Consider the following 21344-nt stretch of genomic DNA (forward strand, 5'->3'; position numbering starts at 1 on the left):
CCCTTGGGCGACCGAGTCCGGATTCCCTGGTCATTGTTCTGTCCACTCCGGCCTGCGTACACGTTCTTCCCGTGGCACAGTTGCTGTAGTCCTGTCAGCCTCCAGGAGACAAACCGGCCACCCCGGTCATCTCCGTCTTTAGTGTAGTTCTTCCCAACCCGGGCATCCCGCTGTCCTCGGACCTCCCCTGTGCCCTGGACTTCTGGAGACCCTGCTCCCCTTGCTGGTGTGACTATCTAGCATTCTCCTCTCTCATCACCACAAACAGGATGCCCTGTTCTCCAGCTCCCTCCCTGGAATGCCTGTACATCCACAGCTGTCAGCCCTTTTGAGAGCCACCAGTTTGAGGGCCACAGGGTTACTTCAGTGTAGATTATCCTCCCCTCATCCCCACGTAATGAGAAAAATTTTGTTTTTGAAAGATTAAAGTATTGAGCCAATCTCAAGTGCTTTTAAAAAAATGTTTATTTATTTTGGGGAGACACAGATAGAGCGCCAGCAGGGGAGGAGCAGAGAGAGGGAGAAAAGGATTCCGAAGCAGTCTCCAGGCTCTGAGCCGTCAGCACAGAGCCCTAAAGCCCCATGCAGGACTCAAACACACAAACCTGAGATCATGACCTCAGCCAAAGTCAGAAGCTTAACTAACTGAGCCACCTGGGCGCCCCAAGTGCTGCTCTTTTAATTGATTATGTGGTAAATAGGAGACTGGAAAAAAGGTTGCCAAACCTCCAAGATACTCCAGGACTGGTCACCTAGGAAGACACACCCAGATTTGCCCCAGAACTCCTGGAAGACATCACAAGCTTTAGGTAAGTTCATCTCTGCTGCCCGAGTATCCTTAATAGTTACCAGGCGCTGGTGGGAGCAGAAGACTTAGGACTGAAGCTTTCTGGGTACTGACGTTACAATTGCTGACAAGCATCTCCTAGGACCCTTTTAACACATAGTGTCTGTCTTCGAACTCTGAGTTTATTTTTATGGATCGTCCCTGCTGACGATGGCACAAGGGTTCATGATTGGTAATCTTCTCTTTTATGTTTCTTTCTCAGCTAGCCAATCTCTTTTTGCTTAATAAAAAAGAAAAAAGCAAATCCTAAAGCTTTCCCTTTGGGATCTGGATATACTATATAGGAGTCTTGTCAGCGTGAAGGTCAAGCAAAGATGAATGTTGTCTCCCAGTACTGGAGGAGTACGTGACACAAAGAGGTGGCAGATGGAGGTAAGGCTCTCAGGTCAGACTCCCCTGAATGGGAGGGGACAAGTGAGATGTATCAGACAAGTGGAGGAAAGGATTTTGCACCTATTTGCGTTTGGGACTCAGAGGAGTTCACTTTGCAGGCTGACCCAGCAGTCTCTTTGGGCAGAGGGATGGCTGAAGTTTAGGAACTTAGCTTACTGGAGCTGATCTTGGCTCTTGCTGTGCTGTGACACCCCAGAGGCTGCATCCCCGGATAAGGAAATGTGGAAAGTGAGTGACTCCCCATCAGGGGTTAATGATGGGGAGCATCAGCAGCATGCAGCAGACTAGGTGACCCTGCAGCTGAGGCTGTGGAGCAACAGCCCTTCCCGCAGAAGTGATGGACGTTGAGACCAAGAATCCAAGAGGTCTCCGCATGCCAACACAGGTGAGCTGAGGCTGGGTCAGCCAGGAAGCAGCAGGTACTGGCCAAGAGGAGAGAGAGGAAAAAGCTGGTTTCACCAGCCACATGCAAGGTGGTGCAGGTCACTTCACCAGGTGGACCAGGGACACAAGAGTCCTCCTTCCCTCAGAAACCACCCAGGAGACTGTGAGCAACATAAGGATTTCATACACCCCATTCCAGCACCACCCGGGGAGACTTGTAAAGCACACATACACCTTCCCCACTTGGAGGCAAGAAGGAAGGTGTGGTGGAAATCTGAGCGACTGAGCACTTCCTCAGCTAGACCAGTCACATGATTGATATCAACGATGCTTGGCAGATCATCAATGAATTCAGTGGGGTTTTTGCTCCTTTTCTGTGTAGTCCTGAGAGTGAATAATCATGAAGATCACATCAGCCAGAGAGAATCAATTACCCACCGTGCCCTTGTGGTCTGAGGAGCACCGGTGAATCTGTGATCCCAGCTCACCATCCCCACAGGCCCCTGCTCTGTCCACCCTCCAATCAGTCCATGTTAGAGGAGGATGGGGCATCCTTGCCTTGTCCTCTCCTTTAACTAGGACAACGTTTCATGTCCCATAAATGGACCCCCAAAGCAGAGCACAGAAGGAAGAGCAGACCAGACAGACACAGCGGAGTAACTCATGAGAGCTGTCACTGAGGTGAGCAGGTCCTTCTCAAGTCTGTCATGCCCTCCACGAGTGATGCCAGGCTCCATTCTCCTTTAACAACACAGGCCCCTTTTTCCAGGGCCTGAGCCATGCATAAAATGCTGTAGCATCCTTTAGGGCTGGAGAAAATCACAAACACATTAGAGCTACTCTGCTTTCATTGCCTCCGTAGCCTTCTGCGACCTCATTGTTGTGCAGGATGGTTTTTTGGGGGGCTGTGGTTCCTCCCCCAGTTCCTTCTGAAGGCATCTCAGGATTATACCTCTCTCCTTCCATCCTCTACGATACACCTATCCCTTCAGTCCTAGCCAAAGCACATTCCCATTCTGAAGTGAGATCTATCAGGCAGTGAGAGGGAGGGAGAAAGGGCTGTGTGCTGGAAGGGGGTGAGCCATTCTGTTGTCATGGCAACATTCTTCTGCAGCTCCTCACTGGGTCACTCAGTCTCAGGCGTCAGCTTGCCTGAAGGTCCAGGATAGATGGGAAAGCACTTGTCTCCCTCTCCTTGTCTTTTTGTGATGAGACGTTGAGATGATGTAAAAAGAGAAAAATGGTTACCAGGGTACCTGAAGCTTCACCCATCTGACTCAAGAGGAAAAAAACCCAAGCCACAAAAGGGAGTAGAAACTAAACCACAGGATGTATTATGGGAGGCCACCCATAGAGAAAGGGTCCTGACTGTCAATAAATGTGCTTGTTACACACGCACACGTAGATACAGAGGAGCACTGCTTCCAGCCCAGAGCAGCACACTGACTGAGGCAATAGGTACCAAGGGGGAGACCTGATGAGACAATGAGGAGGGAATGCAGGCCAACCCAGATCAAGCAAGGCAAGAGGGGCAATGTACCTTTTCAGTAGTTATCTACCGGTTCTTTCACGGCTTATTTGAAATCTGCATTTCATTTCCACCTATTTGTGTAACTACTTATTTAGGACAAACTCTATCCTATGTCACCTGTGTTTTCTCCCTTTTTTGGTACTAAAACCGATCACATAAAATGTACCATGTTAAGCATGTTTAAATGAACATCGATTGGTTCCATCAGGAAGTTCACACTGTTGTGCAACTATCGCCAGTATCATCCATTTCCAAAATTTTCATCATCCGACCTGTATCTTTGTACTCTTTAATTAAGAACCCCCCAGTACCGCTTCCCCTCCGCGCCTGGTAATCACTACGTGTGGGGAAAAGCCAAAAAGCAGACGACTTAGAGACGCAGACATCCAAGTTGGTGAAGAACCTAGGCAGCAGTTTAAGAAAGGCAGGTTGAAAGGTAGAAAGATTTTATCCCAGGGCTGCGTGTTTTATTGGGTCCCTAACACGTAGAAAAAACCTATTTCCAGCCAGGGCAGCCAAAAGCGCGCATGCGTAAAAAGAAGGTCCTGTTGTTGTTGTTGTTGTTGTTGTTGTTGTTGTTGTTGTTGTTTTAAAAGAAAGCAGCTCTGAGTTTTTTCAAACTCGGAAGGCGGGGGAAGAGGTGGTCCGAGCTGGTACAGTGCGCAACACTGCCACCTACTGGCCAGAGAAACGGAACGACACACATCACAAAGGAAAATCCATCGTTTCCTCTGTTCGCCTGTAAAGAGCCCTGCAGATCATAGCTGAGGTGGCAAAGAGGAATGCTGCTGAGGGGGAGCGAAGGCTGTGGTACAATCGAACTGGCCCGGCCGAACGGTCTTTGGCACAATAGCCTTCTATGGTCCTGCCCCGGAACTAAGCCAACAGAAGCAGGAAGGCCCGCGTCCGGAAGTTCCGGCGCCCGGTAGAGGAAAAGTCAGGGCTTCGGGATGCGTTCCAGTTGTGAGGTTCTGAGCCTGGTTCCGGCGACTGAGTGAGGTCCTTGCCAGTCTGTGTGCCCAGTTCTGAAGACGGTTTCCATACTCGTCCAAGGCCCCAAACCCCTGTTATCCGGCTGCTATTCCTCGATCCCCGGACTCTCAGACCGTCCTTTGGGCGACGCGTGTCCGAATCCCCTGGTCATTGTTCTGCCCACTCTAGCCTGTGAACGCTGGTCCCAAGGCACAGTTGCTATCCTCCTCTCAGCCCTCCCTCCCCTGCTGCCTCCAGGTCTATCAAGGCCCTAGAAGACAAACCGGCCACCCCCGGTCCTCTCCGTCCTCGGGGTTGTTCTCCCCAACACGAATATCCAGCTGCCCATGGACCTGCCTTGGACCCCGGACATCAGGAACCCCGCTCCCCTCCCTGGAGTCGCTGTCTAGCATTCCTCTCTCTCATCACCCCCAAAAAGCCTGTTCTCCAGCCCCCTCCCTCTACTGCGTCTACAGCCTAGGCATTAAGCCCTTTAGGGAGCCCCCGGTTCTGTGGCCACTTAGGTCATGTCACATCCTACTAGGCCAGCTTAAGGGGCTATAAATTGTCCCGCGCAAAACAGGTCTTTGCTCCTTCCTCTCTCCTCTCCTGGTACACCCTAATAAAGACGAAATCCTGCAACCTCCTGACCTGTATCTTTTCTCTATCTGCAGTAACCTTCTAGTGCTCCATGACCCACGCTTCTCAAGAAGTTCAATGGCAATACATTAAAAAGAAGAAGAAGAAGAAGAAGAAGAAGAAGAAGAAGAAGAAGAAGAAGAAGAAGAAGAAAAGAAAAAAGAGCAGTTATCAGACAGGAACTCTCACCGCTTCACAGCAACACCTGATCTGCACCTGTATCTCTGCTATCCCTGTGGAATAAGGGACCTTATCCTACCTGAGGCCAGGCCCTTCACCTGGATCCCATGCCCATCTTCTGGAGGAGGAGTAGGACTTTGCAATGATTCCAATTATCACCTATCCATTTATTTATTTCTCCATCATTCTGTTATCTATGATAACAAGAAGCAGTAAAACGTAAAGCCATCCCTTATCCCATATCTTTCTGAGACACTGCCACATTTCGCTTGCTGTAAACAGCAAGTCTTCCCTTGTTCTGTAACCATTTTTTTTTTTTTTTGCTAACTTCTCCAGTCCAGCTTCTATCAACCTGCCCCCCCCCCCCCCAGATGAAAACAGCTATCAAGGGCACCAGTGAATCCCTTTGATGATGTCCTCTCCTCAACCTACTGTACCTCTCAGATAGCTCTGGTACACTTAACAATTGCCTGGTTCTTGAAAGTGTCCCTCCCTCCCTCCCTTTCTTCTAATTTGTATTTTGGTCTATTTGAAAATTTACTCTTTGGGTGATGTTCTCCCAAACCCAGTGGCCACTGTGCTCCTTGTCAGTGTTTATTGCTCACTCCCTATTCCACAGGGCTTTTAACAGGGCCCTTCCCATCTACACTCTCTCTGTGGGTTGTTTCATCCTTGGTGCCAGCACAGAGCATGGACACAATCGGACCTCCCACATTCTTACCTCATGCATCAACGTGTCCCCTGAGATTCACATTTGTCTGTGTCTTTGCTGGATGACCAGAAGGGAGCAGACACTTAACATGTCCCAAGCATGCCTCTTCATGTGACATGTTCCTTTGGTCTCCACTGCAACCCAGCACCACGTCCTCTGGATTCGATCTTCTGAAAACATCCTGTATCCATCCCGTTCTGTGCTCATCTACTGCTACTGTTTTCGTATCCAAATAATCTGCTCATCTCTTGTCTTCACGGCAGTAACTCTGGCCTACTCCTGTTCCTTGCACACGCTTCTTCCCTCCTTAGGACATTGGTGATCACAGTTGTCTCTGCCTGGGAGAGTCTCTCCCTGGATCCTTACATGGTGGGTTCCTTCTAACCTTCTGGTTTCTGCTCCATTATTGCCTCCTCAGAGAGGCTCTCCCTGACCCCCTTGTGTAAAGTAGGTTGTTCCTGGCCTAGGACCTGGGTTATTTTCTTCCTAACACTTAGCCCACTAATTTGCTTATTCCTTGGTTGGTTGGTTGGTTGGTTGGTATTCTCTCACTCCCCAGATAAGTGCTACGTGACCGGCTTGTACAAGAGCACCACACACCTATTAAGAGAGGCTCTCATTAATGTTATGGAATGCCGAATAAAAGGTCACCTGACACCTGTTGTTGCTTTGTTGTGGGTTACTGAAAGGGTATCACTGAGGTGGGGGAGGGTTCCTGGATAATCTCCCTTTAAACCCACAGGAACACGTGTGCCCCATGGTAACTCCTGCAGGTTTTGAGGTGTTTGTACTAATGACACACAAAAAAACCTTTCTTCTCAGTCGTTAAATTACTTCACTTGCTGCTTAAAATGAGATACCCATGATGAATGAGAGAAAGAAAGAGAAGAGGTCGGCCCATCATAAGGACACCTAGGGTGGGCAGCAGTGCTCTCAAGACTTCATCTAGTGAACTCTCAGGCTGCATAGCAGCAGGCGTGTTCCTTAGTGTCCCTGTGACTTGGTTTCTCCATCTGCACTTAGGACAGTCAGGGCATGTGCCCGTAAGGTGAATGAAACTATTTTCCGAACAAAGCTGGCACCAGGAGTTCTCAAGATGTTTCATAAATCATTGCTTCGCATTGTGAGTGACTGCCTGTGGGAGAATCAGGAGCCTGAGAAGAGCAGCCAGAGTGTTCCCACGTGTATTGTCTGTATGGGACCCACACCCATGGAACTAGCTAGGGAGAAACTGTCCTGGTTAGGACCGAGCCAGGAACCTGTATTGTAACTCCAGCAGGAAGGCCACTAAAGGCATTGTGCCCAGAATGGGAAGTTCTCAAGCAAACACTTTCATTTTGGGGATGTTACCTTTAGGGCAGTTGTTCTTTAATTCTGTTTTCCAGTCATGTAGACTGTGCTTCCCCCGGTAATGAGAAAAGTAGTTACTTTGAACGATTAAACTATGGAGCCAGTCTCCGTGCTGCTGTTTTAATTCATTATGTGGTAAATGGGAGACTGGAAAAAAGGTTGCCAAACCTCCAAATACTCCTGGACTAGTCACCTAGGAAGACACACCCAGATTTGCCCCAGAACTCCTGGAAGACATCACAAGCTTTGGGTAAGTTCATCTCTGCTGCCAAGTATCCAGGTGCTGGTGGGAGCAGAGGACTTAGGATTGAAGCTCTCTGGGTACTGATGTTACAATTGCTGACAAGCATCTCCTAGGACCCTTTTAAAACATGGTGTCTGTCTTTGAACTCTGAGTTTACTTTTATAGATCGTCCCTACTGACAATGGCACAAGGGTTCATGACTGACTGGTAATCCTCTCTCTTTTATGTTTCTTTCTCACTAGCCAATCTCTTTTTGCTTAATAATAATAATAATAATAATAATAATAAAAGCAAATCCTAAAGCTTTCCCTTTGGGATCTGGATATACTATGGGAGTCTTGTCAGCATGAAGGTCAAGCAAAGATGAATGTTGTCTCCCAGTACTGGAGGAGTACGTGACACAAAGAGGTGGCAGATGGAGGTAAGGCTCTCAGGTCAGACTCCCCTGAATGGGAGGGGACAAGCGAGATGTATCAGACAAGTGGAGGAAAGGATTTTGCACCTATTTGCATTTGGGACTCAGAGGAGTTCACTTCGCAGGCTGACCCAGCAGTCTCTTTGGGCAGAGGGATGGCTGAAGTTTAGGAACTTAGCTTACTGGAGCTGATCCTGGCTCCCGCTGTGCTGTCTCACCTCAGGGGCTGCATTCCCAGTAGAGGAAATGTGGAAAGTGACTGAGACCACATGAAAGGGTCCATGAAGGAGGTCTAAATAGGCAAAGGACTAGACCCTGCAGCTGAGGCTGTGAAGCAAAGGCCCTGTCAAGGGTGATGATGGAGGTTGAGACCAAGAATCCGAGAGGTCTACAGATGCCAGTACAGGTGAGCTGAGGCTAGGTGAGCCAGGGGGCATCCTGTGCCCATCAAAAGGAAGACAGGGACATGTAAGTTTCACTAGTGAAATGCACAGATGGTGCAGGTAACTTCACCAGGTGGACCAGGGAGACAAGAATCCTCCTTCCCTAGAAACCACCCAGAACACTGTGAGCAACTTAAGAATTTCAAAACCCCCCCTTCCAACATCACCCAGGAGACTTGTAAACCACAATACACCTTCCCCACCTTGGAGGCAAGTAGGGAGGTGTGGTGGAAATCTGAGTGGGCACTTCCTCAGCTGGACCAGTCACAGTATTATAGAACCAGGCTGGAATGCTGGTCGAAAAACCAAGAGGTACTCGGAGATCTTGGTGGATCAGAGATTTATTTAACAGTTGCAGGCCCAGAGGAGATGATTTGTCCAAAGATCTGAGTCCCTAATGTGAGCGGGAAGGGTAAATTATAGTTGTAAGCGTCCATATTTGTGTGTGTGTGGGAGGTTTCGCAAGTGCAGCAAAGAACAACCCGGGGGAGGGGTCTCTAAGCTAGAGACCAGAGTTTGTTTTAGTCCCATCAGCCATCTTTGGTGTACTCTATTCAGTTCTCCAACATTCCCCCCCTTGATGTCTTTTAAAAAAACTTTTAGTACGCATCACCTTTCAGTTTTACAGGTTGGTACTCTAGGAAGGCTAAGATAGGTGCAGCAGTTTGGCAAGCAACAGTGTTTTCAATAAAACCTACCACAGCATTCAGTATATGGGGGCGGATGGATATAAGTAAAATTATGGAGATGAGGGGCCCCGCCAGGGCAGGAAGCCAGGATGCCCAATCCGAGAGATCCCATCCTTTCCATTTTTTAAAAATATTTTCCTGTTGTCTGTGTGGAATTCTTTCCTTGAGTTCCTTAACCTTAGTTGTAACTATTCCTGACTGGTTTACGAAATAGCAACATTACTCTCCCAGAAAGATGCAAGTTCCTCCTTTTTCTGCAATGAGGAGGTCGAGGGCTCGCTTATTTTGGAGGGTCACTGCCACCAGAGTGTTTATTTGGCTTTGTAAAGTTACCAGAGAATCTGCCACCTCTTCCATTTCTTTATTTAGCTCTTGGGATAGTCTATGGTATAGCACCATGGATGAACCTATGCCCCCATTCCAGTTCCTATTCCTGTCGCAATTCCTGCTCCTATCAGAACGGATATCTCTGGGATTAGGAAGATGGAATAACATATCTAGGTCCAGTTGGCCTCTAAGCATTGGTAGGCCAAATTAGAACACAGATAGAACACCCCAGGGGTTGAACATAGGGTTGTATTTCTCTTTAACATTGTATTTCTTCTGCATAGAGAGGTACCATTCATACCTTCAGGGACTGTACAGATTAGATTGTCAGCATTTGTGAAATGGATCCCAGTGGCCAAGGGTCCAATTAAGACAGAGGTGTTGGTTTTGAGATTTTAAGGAGCTTCCCAGGTCAAAGGGATAGGAGTGGCTAAATAAGCCCTTCAGCTGAGGGGCAAACACATCCAGCAGGTTTGGGTGTGATTACCTATTTTATGGGGGAGTTGTAGAGTAGTGTTGGCCCAACACTGGAGTGGAGAATTGGTAAGCATCTGATCGAGGGCTGAAAGGCTCAAACCCTGGTAGGCTGCTGGGAGAGTGGTCGCCTTTATGGCTTATATTACCCTGTCCTGGGTATTCTTTATAACCTTTTGAAGGGCCCTGTCTTGTACCCCTCCCCTGTCCAAGATCTCCCATTGAGAAAGGTAAGTGTAGTAAGCTCACTTCCCTCTCTGGAGGCCTTGTTGTGACATGGGTTCCTGACATTTTGGGTTATCTCTATGATCCAACACTTAGTTCTTGGGGCATGGGGTGACTGACAGAGAGCGGGTGTTTTTCCCTTGTAGCAATCTTTGTGGGGGGAGGTGAAGGCGCTGAACGCCCTTGACCCCCTTATCGTCATATAACAATCCTGCGGGCAAAGTTGGTAAGTGGCAGTTGTGAGGGTGAGAGAGGTTATCATAATATACAGGCAATACTTAATAATCCTCCCATCCAGAGGAGGTATGTGAGACCTGGCATGCACCTTTTGTCCCATGTCCAGCTTCTTGGTGCAGTCTCTATGGGCCCAACAGTAAGAAGATCAGGGCTATGACACCAGTAAGGGGCAAGGGCTGGCAGAGTTGCATCTAAACCCCTGGTTTCAGTCCACACGTTGATTCCTCAAGCTTCTGCCGTGCGCAGGCCAGCCAGCTTCCGGGGTGTGGCTGGAGCAGGGCTGGAGATCTCAGGGGCCAATGTCTTTTTGAGGGTCAGTTTAAGTGGGTTGACTGGATCTGGATCACTTCACCAGGTTGAGGGTTCCTTTGAGTTGGCCTTCTTAGCTCTGGAGTGATGGACCCATCACTCCATGGGACTCCCCATGGACTCCATGGGATGATACCTGAAACTGAATCCTCCATCCCCATGGACTCCATGGGATGATACCTGAAACTGAATCCTCTATTTGGTTGTATGTCTTGTAAGTCCACCTCCAAGTCTTTGAAAGGGGTGTGTTTCTGATAACTGTCAGATCAGGTTTAGGGAAGATATGGTTTGCATATTTAGAGATACATCCTGTTTTCCAGTTTAAATAATCATATACCCATGGGGTCTTATTATTATCCCCATACTATAACAAGCACAGAAGATTGCCTATATATGAAATACTGTGACAATTTTCTGAAGGTTATCTCAAGTTGTCTAGTTTAGGCAAACAACAAACATTTAAAGGCAATTATAACTAGAATTTAACATCCATAACGGTGCACTGTTGAAACATAGTTGTTCTCTCTAACTCCCCCCCCCCCCTTTCCAGAGATAGCCAAATTGAGACCAATGCATTTGTAGGATAAATCCAGTCTTAACAAATCTGGCCTAATTATTTACATAAGCTCACCAAGAATAGCGATTGATCACGAGGATCTTTTAAAGTTTGCTTTGTTGGAACCTTTTATAAGGAAGCTCTGAGTTGAACTTTTAGTAACCTCTCCAGGCCAGAAGCCAAGCCAAATACTTGCCATCAGACAGGCCTGCAATACCTGTAGAATTGGGCGAATTCCTCTTCATGAGGTCCCCAAGATATCCTGAGGTTCCTGCACCTTCCAGGAAGTGACCTTTTTTACTTACCTGGTGAGGCTGTTGGGAACTCTGTAAGCAAGGCACCAGGCCAACATTTTCAAGGGGCTTTATGGCTCTATGTTTTATAAAGCCAACCCTAATTCCTTAAAGCTGTCTGGTCATATCTGTTTCTATGAATGTCACTCTCAACTATGACATTCCAGTCAAAGCCTTGGTAAAATAACCAGTATTTCCAAATGGTGACCTGTTACAAGATGAACAGATTCTTATTGAACTTATGCAAACAATTGCAATTGCCATGAAAGAAAGAATACTTGTTGAGAGTTTTGAATTTCAGGGGACTTATGTAGAGAGAAAAGATAAATGCTTTAGTTTACAAATGCATACTTTATGAAATTTTTGTATATCATATATATCTTAAGAGAAAGTTTCCTTAATCTGGAAGAGGAAACATTAGGGAACCAGCAATATTTTTAACAAGAATCAGAAAACTATAATCTTCCTCAGTTCATTTAATCCCTTGCTCCTAATTCTTGTTTAATTTGAATGCAGCTTTTAGTTCTGGAAATTCTTACCCATTTTAGTTTTAATCTTAAAGATGCCAAATACCTGCATTTGTCCCCAAAGTCCTTTTTAGAAATCTCCTTGAAGAAGAAACACGTTTTGTGAGAGATAAGAACAATTATAAATGACAAAATCTCAGAAATAGACATCGTTAAAGATCTGGTGGGAGTTCATTATGATGTAATTGACAAAGAAATTCGGTTATTTCTGTGACACATAACATTTCAAATAATCAGAATATTAAGTGATGACCTTATATCAAAACATTAAAACTTTAGGAATTGTATATATTTGGGCACTTACAGTATTTACCTGTGCAATAGAACCTAAGGTTTACCATTGTATGACAGTGCTTTTCTAAGTAACTTAGCATCCTAAATAAAAGGGCCTAATTGGTCAAAAAGAGTTCATTTACTATTCAAATCCTGGGAAGTTTGTAAAAACCCCAGGAAGTCATAAGTGCATTCTAAATAGGATTACAGATCATTACAAATTTTTAAATTTTATTAATTTAACCAAAGTGGCAATAAAAGATTCCAAAGGTGAAAGTATAGCATTATACAGTTGTTATCAAAACCTAGCTCCTTTAACATTGAGAAGTTTTAACTAAGTATTCAAAGACCTGATAAAGATGAAACCTAAAACTTTGATTTTCCTGGAGGATAAACCTTTGTTTACATTGTCTTATAAGAGCAGATCAACAGTTCAAGAAAACTTTGTCATTTGAGTAGAGAGAAAAGCAGAATTTTAACCTTATACCAGCGTACTTTAAAAATTTTTATTTATCTCAACCTTCTACAACATTTTTTTTGCTTTTAAATTTTGTTTCAAAGCCATTTCTTTCCAAATAACCAGTCTCATTTAGGACAAAATTACTTTTTTTTTACCCTTACCAAAACTGTATTTTTATTTCTTATATCTTTTTTATATACCTCTTATTTTCCTATATACAGGGTTGCTTTCTTTATTTTCATCAGTCTTAAGTAAATTTAGCAGAATTTTAACTCTTAGGATATTTGGTCTCCAATTGAGGACTTAGTAACCAATCGAGAGGTGTTTACATCAGAAGTTTTGTAAATTCATGAACCAATTAAGATGGTAAATTCATGAACCAATTAAGTACAAAGCATGTTTTCCAGTAGGTCTTAATAGCCTTAATTTCTCAGCAATAAGAAGTTAAAAACACAAACCTATGTTCAATAATTAAAGCTTTAGCATTACACCATATTTGGAAAGTTTCAGGTTACCAAGGACCTTGAAAGTTATCTTAACAATTATCCATGAAAACTTTGAGACATACAAAATTAACTATCATTAAAAAATTGCAACAGAGATAACATGAGCTTATTTGACCTTTGCTGATAACTTTAAAGACAGGTCCAATAAACTTAAATTAGTTTAAACATTGAAAACGTTTCACCTGAGTCCACCTAAAAGTCAATCAATTTTTCTCCATTGTCAATTTTCATTTGGCGCTCCAGTGAAGATATCTGAAATGGGCGGTCCAAGGGGGGTGCACTTTGCTCCTTGACTTGGAGGGTGGGAGGAGGAACCAATGGTGCCTGAGACACTGGGGATGATATAGGGCCACACCCAAGTTGGTGCAGAAACATGAGGGGGAGGGGGAGGCAGAAGCAGCAACTGCTTGGGAATATTCCTTAAAGTCCCTGTCCTGAGGTAGACAAATCGCAGTTGGCTCCAATTATAGCTGTTAACCTGGGAAATGAAGAAGAATCCCTCACATCTATTAGGCAGAGGAACAGGGAGAGAGAGTCAGTGTCCCCTTTTAGTCTGATTCTATCTTGGCTAGACCGGTAAGGTCCCCTTCTCGAGGTTCCTCCTGATATTGGCTGGGTTTTTGGGACTTTCCCTGGTTGAGACACTTATTCTTTTTAATGTCCTTTCCCCTTGCAGTAGTTTCATTGACCCATTGCTAAGGAGGTTCTGGGCCTCCCTGCTTTTGGAGGCTAGACCTTTCCCCGTCCGTTTGTTGTGGCTCTCTTGTGCCTCTGGAGCAAACAGGGTATAAGCTTTGCATCACCTCTCATAATAATCCCCGTGAGAATCCCCTTGCTGCTGGGCATATTAATGGCCTTCTCAGCCCCCAGCTCTGATCCTCCGGAGTAGAGCCTCTTGATACTGGAGGATGTAAATGGGCATCCGGAGAGAGCCTGTGCCTGGCTGAGGGCAAGGGCGCAATCTGGCCACTGGTCTTTGTGGGGGAGGGTTCTCTGGCCAGGAAGGGGAGGAGAAATGGTGCCAGCAGAGACAGCAGCAAGACAAGGGAGGAGTTTCAAGCTTAGGGGAGGGGGAGGGAGCCTAATGAGTCATGAAAAGGCTGAACACTGGGGAGCAGTGGGTCTCTTCTTTGGATCCCTGGGTGAGTCTCCGGATAAAGCAGCTAAAACCTTTGCCTGGCTCTCCTTGCTCCATCCCAACCCCACAATGCCACAACCCCACAATGCTCCCATGAGGCGGAGTTGCAAAGACAGACAGAGGGACAGGGGAACCCCCTCCCATGAGGAGACCAGCCAGATGCCTGCCTGGCCATGTCCCAAAGGAACCCAGGCAACGCTCAGCCCCACAGGTCCCAGCCCTGCTACCCATGATCAGAAACCACTCTGATATCACCACAGACCAAGTGCCATCCATCATGGAATCGCAGATGGGCCCACTCAGACTCCGTGGGCCCCTGGGGACCCCAAGTGTGCCCGCCCGTGGAGCCACAGAATCGAACTCGGCAGGCAAGCTAGACCGAGTCGCACATTCACACTCACATACACACCAGAGGTTATTACATTCCCTCCCACAGAATTCCTACCTGTGAGACCTCTGAGGTCTCTGGGGAGTGATCAGGTCCCCCTTCCACTCTTGCGAATGGGCCTGACTAGTTTGGGCCCCAGCCTTACCGGTTCCGACGTCAGGTCCAGGCCCTCACCTGCCAAGTCTCCTCGAGTCCAGCCGGAACTGCGGAGCGGGTGCCGGCCTGTGGCAACTGAGCAGGAGACTGCCGAAATTCAGGCAGGGCACGCCTTCTCCCTTGCGATCCTTTATTCCGTCACCGTCTCCCAAACTCGTGGCAACAATGGGCCAGCGCGGTTGGGTTTCCTGGTCAGCGAACCAAATATGTTAAGGAACCAGCTGGTACACTGGCGGAAAAACCAAGCAGCACTCGGAGATCTTGGTGGATCAGAGATTTATTTAACACCGGCAGGCTCAGAGGAGACCATTTCTCCGAAGATCTGAGCCCTGAATGCGAGCGGGAAGGGTAATTTATAGTTGTAAGCCTCCATATTTGTGGGGGGAGAGGGTTTCGCGCGCGCAGCAAAGGAAGAAGAACCAGGAGGAGGGGTCTCTAAGCTAGAGACCAGAGTTTGTTTTAGTCCAATCAGCCATCTTTGGTGTACTTTATCCATTTCTCCAACAACATTATAGATATCGAACACGCTTACCAGCTCAGCAATGAATTCAGTGCGGGTTTTTTTGCTCCCCTTCTATCCAGTCCTGAGAGTGGACAATCATGAAAATCACATCAGCCAGAGAGAATCACTTAACCACCGTGCCCTTGTTGTCTGAGGAGCACTGGTGAATCTGTGATCCCAGCTCACCATCCCCACAGGTCCTGCTCTGTCCACCCTCCAGTCCATCCATGTTAGAGGAGGATGGGTTATCCTTGCCTTGTCCTCTCCTTTAACTAGGACAACGTTTCATGTCCCATAAATGGACCCCCAAAGCAGAGCACAGAAAGAAGAGAAGACCAGACAGACACACAGACTGGAGTAACTCATGAGAACTGTGACTGAGGTGAGCAGGTCCTTCTCAAGTCTGTCATTGTCCTCTCCAAGTGACGCCAGGCTCCATTCTCCTTTAACAACACAGACCCCATTTTCCATGGCCTGAGCTGTGGTGCTTGGCTTCAGAAAATGCTGTAGCATCCTGTAAAGCTGGAGAAAATCACAGAAACACATTAGATCTACTGTGCTTTCATAGCCTTTGTAGCCTCCTGGGACTTCAGTGCTGTACCTGATGCTTTCTTTGGGGCTGTGGTCCCTCCCCCAGGTCCTTCTGAGGGCATCCCAAGATTACACCTCTCTCCTTGCATCCTCTGCTATACATCTATCCCTTCCCTCCTAGCCAAAGCACATTGCTATTCTCAGGTGAGATCAGGCCTTGAGAGGGAGGTAGAAGGGCCTGTGTGCTGGATGGGGGTGAGCTAATCTGTTGTCATGGCAACATTCTTCTGCTCAACCTCACTGGGTCACTCACTCAAAGGCATCAGCGGGGCTAAAGGTCCAGGACAGATGAGAAAGCACTTGTCTCCATCTCCCTCCCTTTCTGTGTTCAGCTGTTTGATGAGGTTTTGGAGTGATGTTGGGCTTCCTGGGGTCTGGAGCACCCACCAGGAAGTCTTTTGTGCAAAAAGGTGATTTTATTAAAGCAGGGGACAGGACCCTTGGGCAGAATGAGTTAAGAGTGCCTCCTTATATACCTTGAAGTTGGGGAGGTAAAGTCAAATGAGAGGCCTCCAGAGAGATTTTGATACTTAAAGAGGACTCCTAAGATACCTGAGGCCTTGCTATTGTCTAGGGAAGGTTGCTTTTCTGTTTAGCAAAGCATTAGCATTAAGACTGCAGGGAGTTCCTGGAGAAATGTTTTACTCTGACTGCCTCAACTATCTGTCAATGGGCTGCATTTTATAACGAAATTTAATTTTACCTGCCATTTCCTTCTTGCCTTTGTTTACCATATCACTGTGGAGGGGAGGGTGATGTTGGGGCTCCAGGGAACTAAGTCTATTGGTTTCTGGAGATTAGGCTATCCATAAGATTGCCATTTTCTTGTAATTTACTAAGATATTTGTAAACTGATGGAGACCCAGGTCCTGTAGGACTGTGATCTCTCTCAGTTGGCCATTTGTTTTCTTTCCTTCCCTTTGTCCTTGGACAGCCACTAGTGCTTGAGGAATATCACACACATCCCCCCTGGCGGTGGGTGGGGGGTGCTGTTACCTTGTACTCTGTCCTCAGCCTGCCCCAAGTGCCCTCATCACTTTGAGATGATTTAAAAAATAAAAAAAAAAAAGGTTACCAGGGTAACTGAAGCTTCATCCTTCTGACTCAAGAGGTAAAAACAAAAAAACAAAAAACCAAAACAAAACACAACACACACACACACACACACACACACACACACACACACAGGAGTAGAAACTAAACCACAGGATGTATTGTGGGAGGCCACCCACAGAGACCGGGGCCTGTCAATGTGCTTGTGTCAAGGGTCCTGTGCATGCAGTCACGTGGATTCTGCAGCGCACACCTTCCAGCCCAGAGCAGCACAGTGACTGCTACATAAGGTACGGGGAGACAGGGGATGAGACAAGGAGGAAAGAATGCAGGCTGACCCAGATCAAGCAAGGTTAGAGGGGCAATTTACCCTTTCAATATTGTTATCTACGGGTTCTCCAAAGGCTTATTTGAAATATTTATTTCATTTCGACCCATCTGTGCAACTGCTTATTTAGAGCAAACTCTATGATAAGTCACCTGCACCTGAAACATGTTTTTCCTCGCTTTTGTGGTGGTAAAATTCCCATCACATAAAATTTACCATGTTAATTATTTTTAAATGAACAGTAGCATCAGGAAATTCACACTGTTGTGCAACTGATGAGGTTTTTTGGGTGATGGGAAGGGTTCGTGGGGTTCGGAGCCCAAGGCCAAAAAACAATTCTGGAGACGTCTTTGGTGCAAAAATGATTTTGTTAAATCAAGGGGACAGGGCCTATGACCAGAAGCACCGCCCAGCACCTAGGGTAGAGACTGGTTGTATATTTGAGATTTGGGGGAGGTAAAGTCAAAGGGAAGTTTCCAGTGAGATTTTCATATGCTAAGGAAAACTCAGAATACTGGAGGCCCAGGTGTGGTCAAGCTATGGTAGTTTTTCCCTCTAGCAAAGTATTAGCATTAAGACTGTAGTGAGTTCCCAGGAGAAATATTTTACTCTTCCGGCTTCCAGTATTTGTCAATGGGCTGCAGGTTATAAAATTTAATTTTATCTGCTATTTCCTTCTTCCTTTGTTTCCCACACCACAACCATCGCCTAATCATCTATGTCCAGAATTTTCATCACCCCAACTGTATCTTTATACCTTTTAGTTAAGAACTCCCCACCAGCGGTTCCCATCCGCACCTGGTAACCACTAGGTGTGCGGGGAAAGCCAATAAACAGAGGACTTAAAGCCAATAAACAAAGATGCAGGAATAAAGTAGCTGAGGAACCCAGTCAGCAATTTAAGAAAAGCAACATGAAAGGCAGAACTTTTTGTACCAGGGTGCCCATTGCTATTGGAGCCCTCACAGAACCTAGAGGAATATTTAGGCCAGGCAGCCTAAACCACACAGGCGCAAAAAGAAGGCCCTGTTTTTTGAGAAGTCGGCTGCGAGTTTTTTTAAGTGCGAAAGGCGGGGTAGGAGGCCAGCCAAATGCCAACATGGCGCAGCACTGCCACCTACTGGCCAGAGAAACTGCGTGTCACACACTGTGATGGAAAATCCATCTTTTCTGCTGTTCTCCAGTTAACATCCCTGCAGATTATAGCTGAGGGAGCAAAGAGGAATGCCGCTGAGTGGCAGAAAAAGCTGTAGTACCACCGAAGTGGTCAATTATGAACCGCCTCCCTTGGTACAGAAGTCTTCCTCTGCCCCGCCCTGGAACTGTGCCGGCAGAAGCAGGAAGTTCCGCTCCCAGAAGTTCCGGCACCGCGGAGGGGTAAAGCCGGGACTCGGCCCTGCGTTCCGATTGGCGGGTTCTAGGCCTGCAGTCGGGGATTGAGGTGTCTGGTAGTCTGTGTTCCTGGATCAGCCCAGGGTTTTTAGACTGCTCCGAAGGGACGTAACCCCTGATATCGGGGTCCTGTCCCCCAATTCCCGGGCATTCCGACCACCTCTCTGGCGACGCGTGAATGTATTCCCTGGTCATTGTCCTTCTGCCTAGTCCAGCCTGTGAACACGCTCTTTCCTTGGCACGCGCGCTGTCTTCTCAGCCCTGACTCGGCTCCCTCTGGGCCTCCTCGTGACTCCAGTAGACCACCAGGCCACTCTGGTCCTCTCTGTCCTCGGGTTTGTTCTCCCCAACCCGAGCATCCCGCTGCCAGCGGACCTGCCCTGGTCATCAGAAAACCCTGTTCCCATCCCTGGTGTCGCATTCTAGCTTTCCCCTCTTTCATCATCTCCAACAGGGAAGCTACCTCTCTAATGCCTCTATATACACAGTATTCAGCCTCTTGGGAACCTCCAGTCCCCGCAACTCACAGCCACTTCATGTTCCACCAGGACGCTTACCCAGGGATATACTTTTCCCCCAGCAAACACAGGTCTTTTGCTCCTTCCTCCCTCCTCGCCTGGTACACCCCAATAAAGAACAAACTCTGCACCCTCCACACCTGTATCTTCTCCCCCCACTACCTGCAGTAGTCTTCCAGAGCTCCAGGGCCCAAGCTTCTCAAGAAGTTCAATGGTAATACATTAAGAGGAAAAGAAAAAAGAAAAAAAGAGAAGCTGTCAGGAACTCTCACCACTTCCAAGCAACACATGATCTGCACCTGTATCTCTGCTATCCCTGTGGGAAAAAATGACCCACTTGAGGCCAGGCCCTTTACCTGGATCCCATGCCCATCTGCAAAGAGTAGGCCTTTGCAATGATCCCGAATTACCACCTGTACATTTATTTCTCCATCATTCTGTTATCTATGAGCACGCTTTTATTTCTCATCCCTGATACAAGATGAAGTAAACGTAAAGCCATCCATTATCCCATATCTTTCTGAGATGCTGCCATATTTCCCTGATGCTGCAAACAGCAAGGCCCCCCTTGCTTGCTCCCTTGCTCCCCAGTGTAATTGTGCTTCTATCAGCCTGCCCCCCAAGAGTAAACTTGATTTGTCAAGGGCACCAGTGACCTTTAGATAACCAACACCTTTGATGATGTCTTCTCATTCACTGTACTTCTCAGATGTCTCTGGTACACTGAACAATTGCCTCATTTTTGAAAATGTCCCTCCCTCCCTTTCTTCTAGTTTGTATTTTGGCCTATTTGACAATTTACTCTTTGGGTGATGTTCTCCCAAACCCAGTGGCCACTGTGCTCCTTGTCAGTGTTTATTGCTCACTCCTCCTATTCCACAGGGCTTTTAACAGGGCCCTTCCCATCTACACTCTCTCTGTGGGTTGTTTCATCCTTGGTGCCAGCACAGAGCATGGACACAATGGGACCTCCCACGTTCGTACCTCATGCATCAACCTGTCCCCTGAGATCCACATTTGTCTGTGTCTTTGCTGGATGACCAGAAGGGAGCAGACACTTAACATGTCCCAAGCATGCCTCTTCATGTGACATGTTCCTTTGGTCTCCACTGCAACCCAGCACCACGTCCTCTGGATTCGATCTTCTGAAAACATCCTGTATCCATCCCGTTCTGTGCTCATCTACTGCTACTGTTTTCATATCCAAATAATCTGCTCATCTCTTGTCTTCATGGCAGTAACTCTGGCCTACTCCTGTTCCTCGAACACGCTTCTTCCCTCCTTAGGACATTGATGATCACAGTTGTCTCTGCCTGGAAGAGTCTCCCTGGATCCTTACATGGTGGGTTCCTTCTAACCTTCTGGTTTCTGCTCCATTATTGCCTCCTCAGAGAGGCTCTCCCTGACCACCCTGTGTAAAGTAGGTTGTTCCTGGCCTAGGACCTGGGTTATTTTCTTCATAACACTCCACCCACTAACTTCTTTATTTGTTGGTTGTTTGGTTGATGTTCTCTCACTCCCCAGATAAGTGCTACGTGACCAGCTTGTACAAGAGCACCACGCACCTCTTAAGAGAGGCTTTCATTAATGTTATGTTGGATAAAAGGTCACCTGACACCTGATGTTGCTTTCTTGCCAGTTACTGAAGGGGCAGTAAGGAGGTGGAAGAGGGTTCCTGGAAAATCCCCTTTAAACCCACAGGAGCATGTGTGTGCCCCATGGTAACTCCTGCAGGTTTTGAGGTGTTTGTGTTTAAGACACAAGGAAAAACTTCCTTCTCAGTGTTTAAATTAGTTCATTGCTACTTAAACTGACATACATATGATAAAGGAGTCACGGCAACATTCTTCTGCTCACCTTCACTGGGCCACTCGTCCTAAGGCATCAACCTGGCTGAAGGTCCAGGGCAGAGGAGAAAGTACTTATCTCCATCTCCCTCTCTGTGATCACACACTGAGATGATTACACACACACACACACACACACACACACACACACACACACACACACACGGTTACCAGGGTAACTGAAGCTTCATCCGACTCAAGAGGAAAAAAACCCCTAACCATACACGGAGTAGAAACTAAACTACAGGATGTTTTGTGGGAGGCCACCCAAAGACACAGTGTCCTGTTAATAAGTGTGCCTGTCCCAAGGATCCTGTGCGTGCACAGAAAGTGCACACGTGGATAATGCAGTGCATTCTTTCCAACCTGCCTCTCTCCCTCTCCCTGCCTGCTAGATCTCACTTGAGAATGGGAATGTGCTCTGGCTAGGAGGGAAGGGATAGAT

At 47.0% G+C, this 21344-nt stretch overlaps 1 long non-coding RNA gene across 3 annotated transcripts; it reads left to right on the forward strand.

Moving 5' to 3' along the window:
• The first annotated feature begins 822 nt into the window (after positions 1–822).
• LOC128774482 (uncharacterized) lies at positions 823–6315 on the forward strand. 3 transcript variants are annotated; one of them, XR_008419027.1, is made up of 3 exons: positions 823–3082; positions 3454–3591; positions 3752–6315. It is a non-coding gene; the product is annotated as an uncharacterized LOC128774482 (long non-coding RNA). The 3 variants fall into 3 exon arrangements; XR_008419028.1 differs by having other exon boundaries at positions 823–2305; XR_008419026.1 differs by having other exon boundaries at positions 823–3591.
• Positions 6316–21344: the final 15029 nt, after the last annotated feature.

This window comes from Panthera pardus, unplaced genomic scaffold (genome assembly GCF_024362965.1).
Source record: "Panthera pardus isolate Hobbes unplaced genomic scaffold, ASM2436296v1 HiC_scaffold_324, whole genome shotgun sequence".
Lineage (NCBI taxonomy): Eukaryota > Metazoa > Chordata > Mammalia > Carnivora > Felidae > Panthera > Panthera pardus.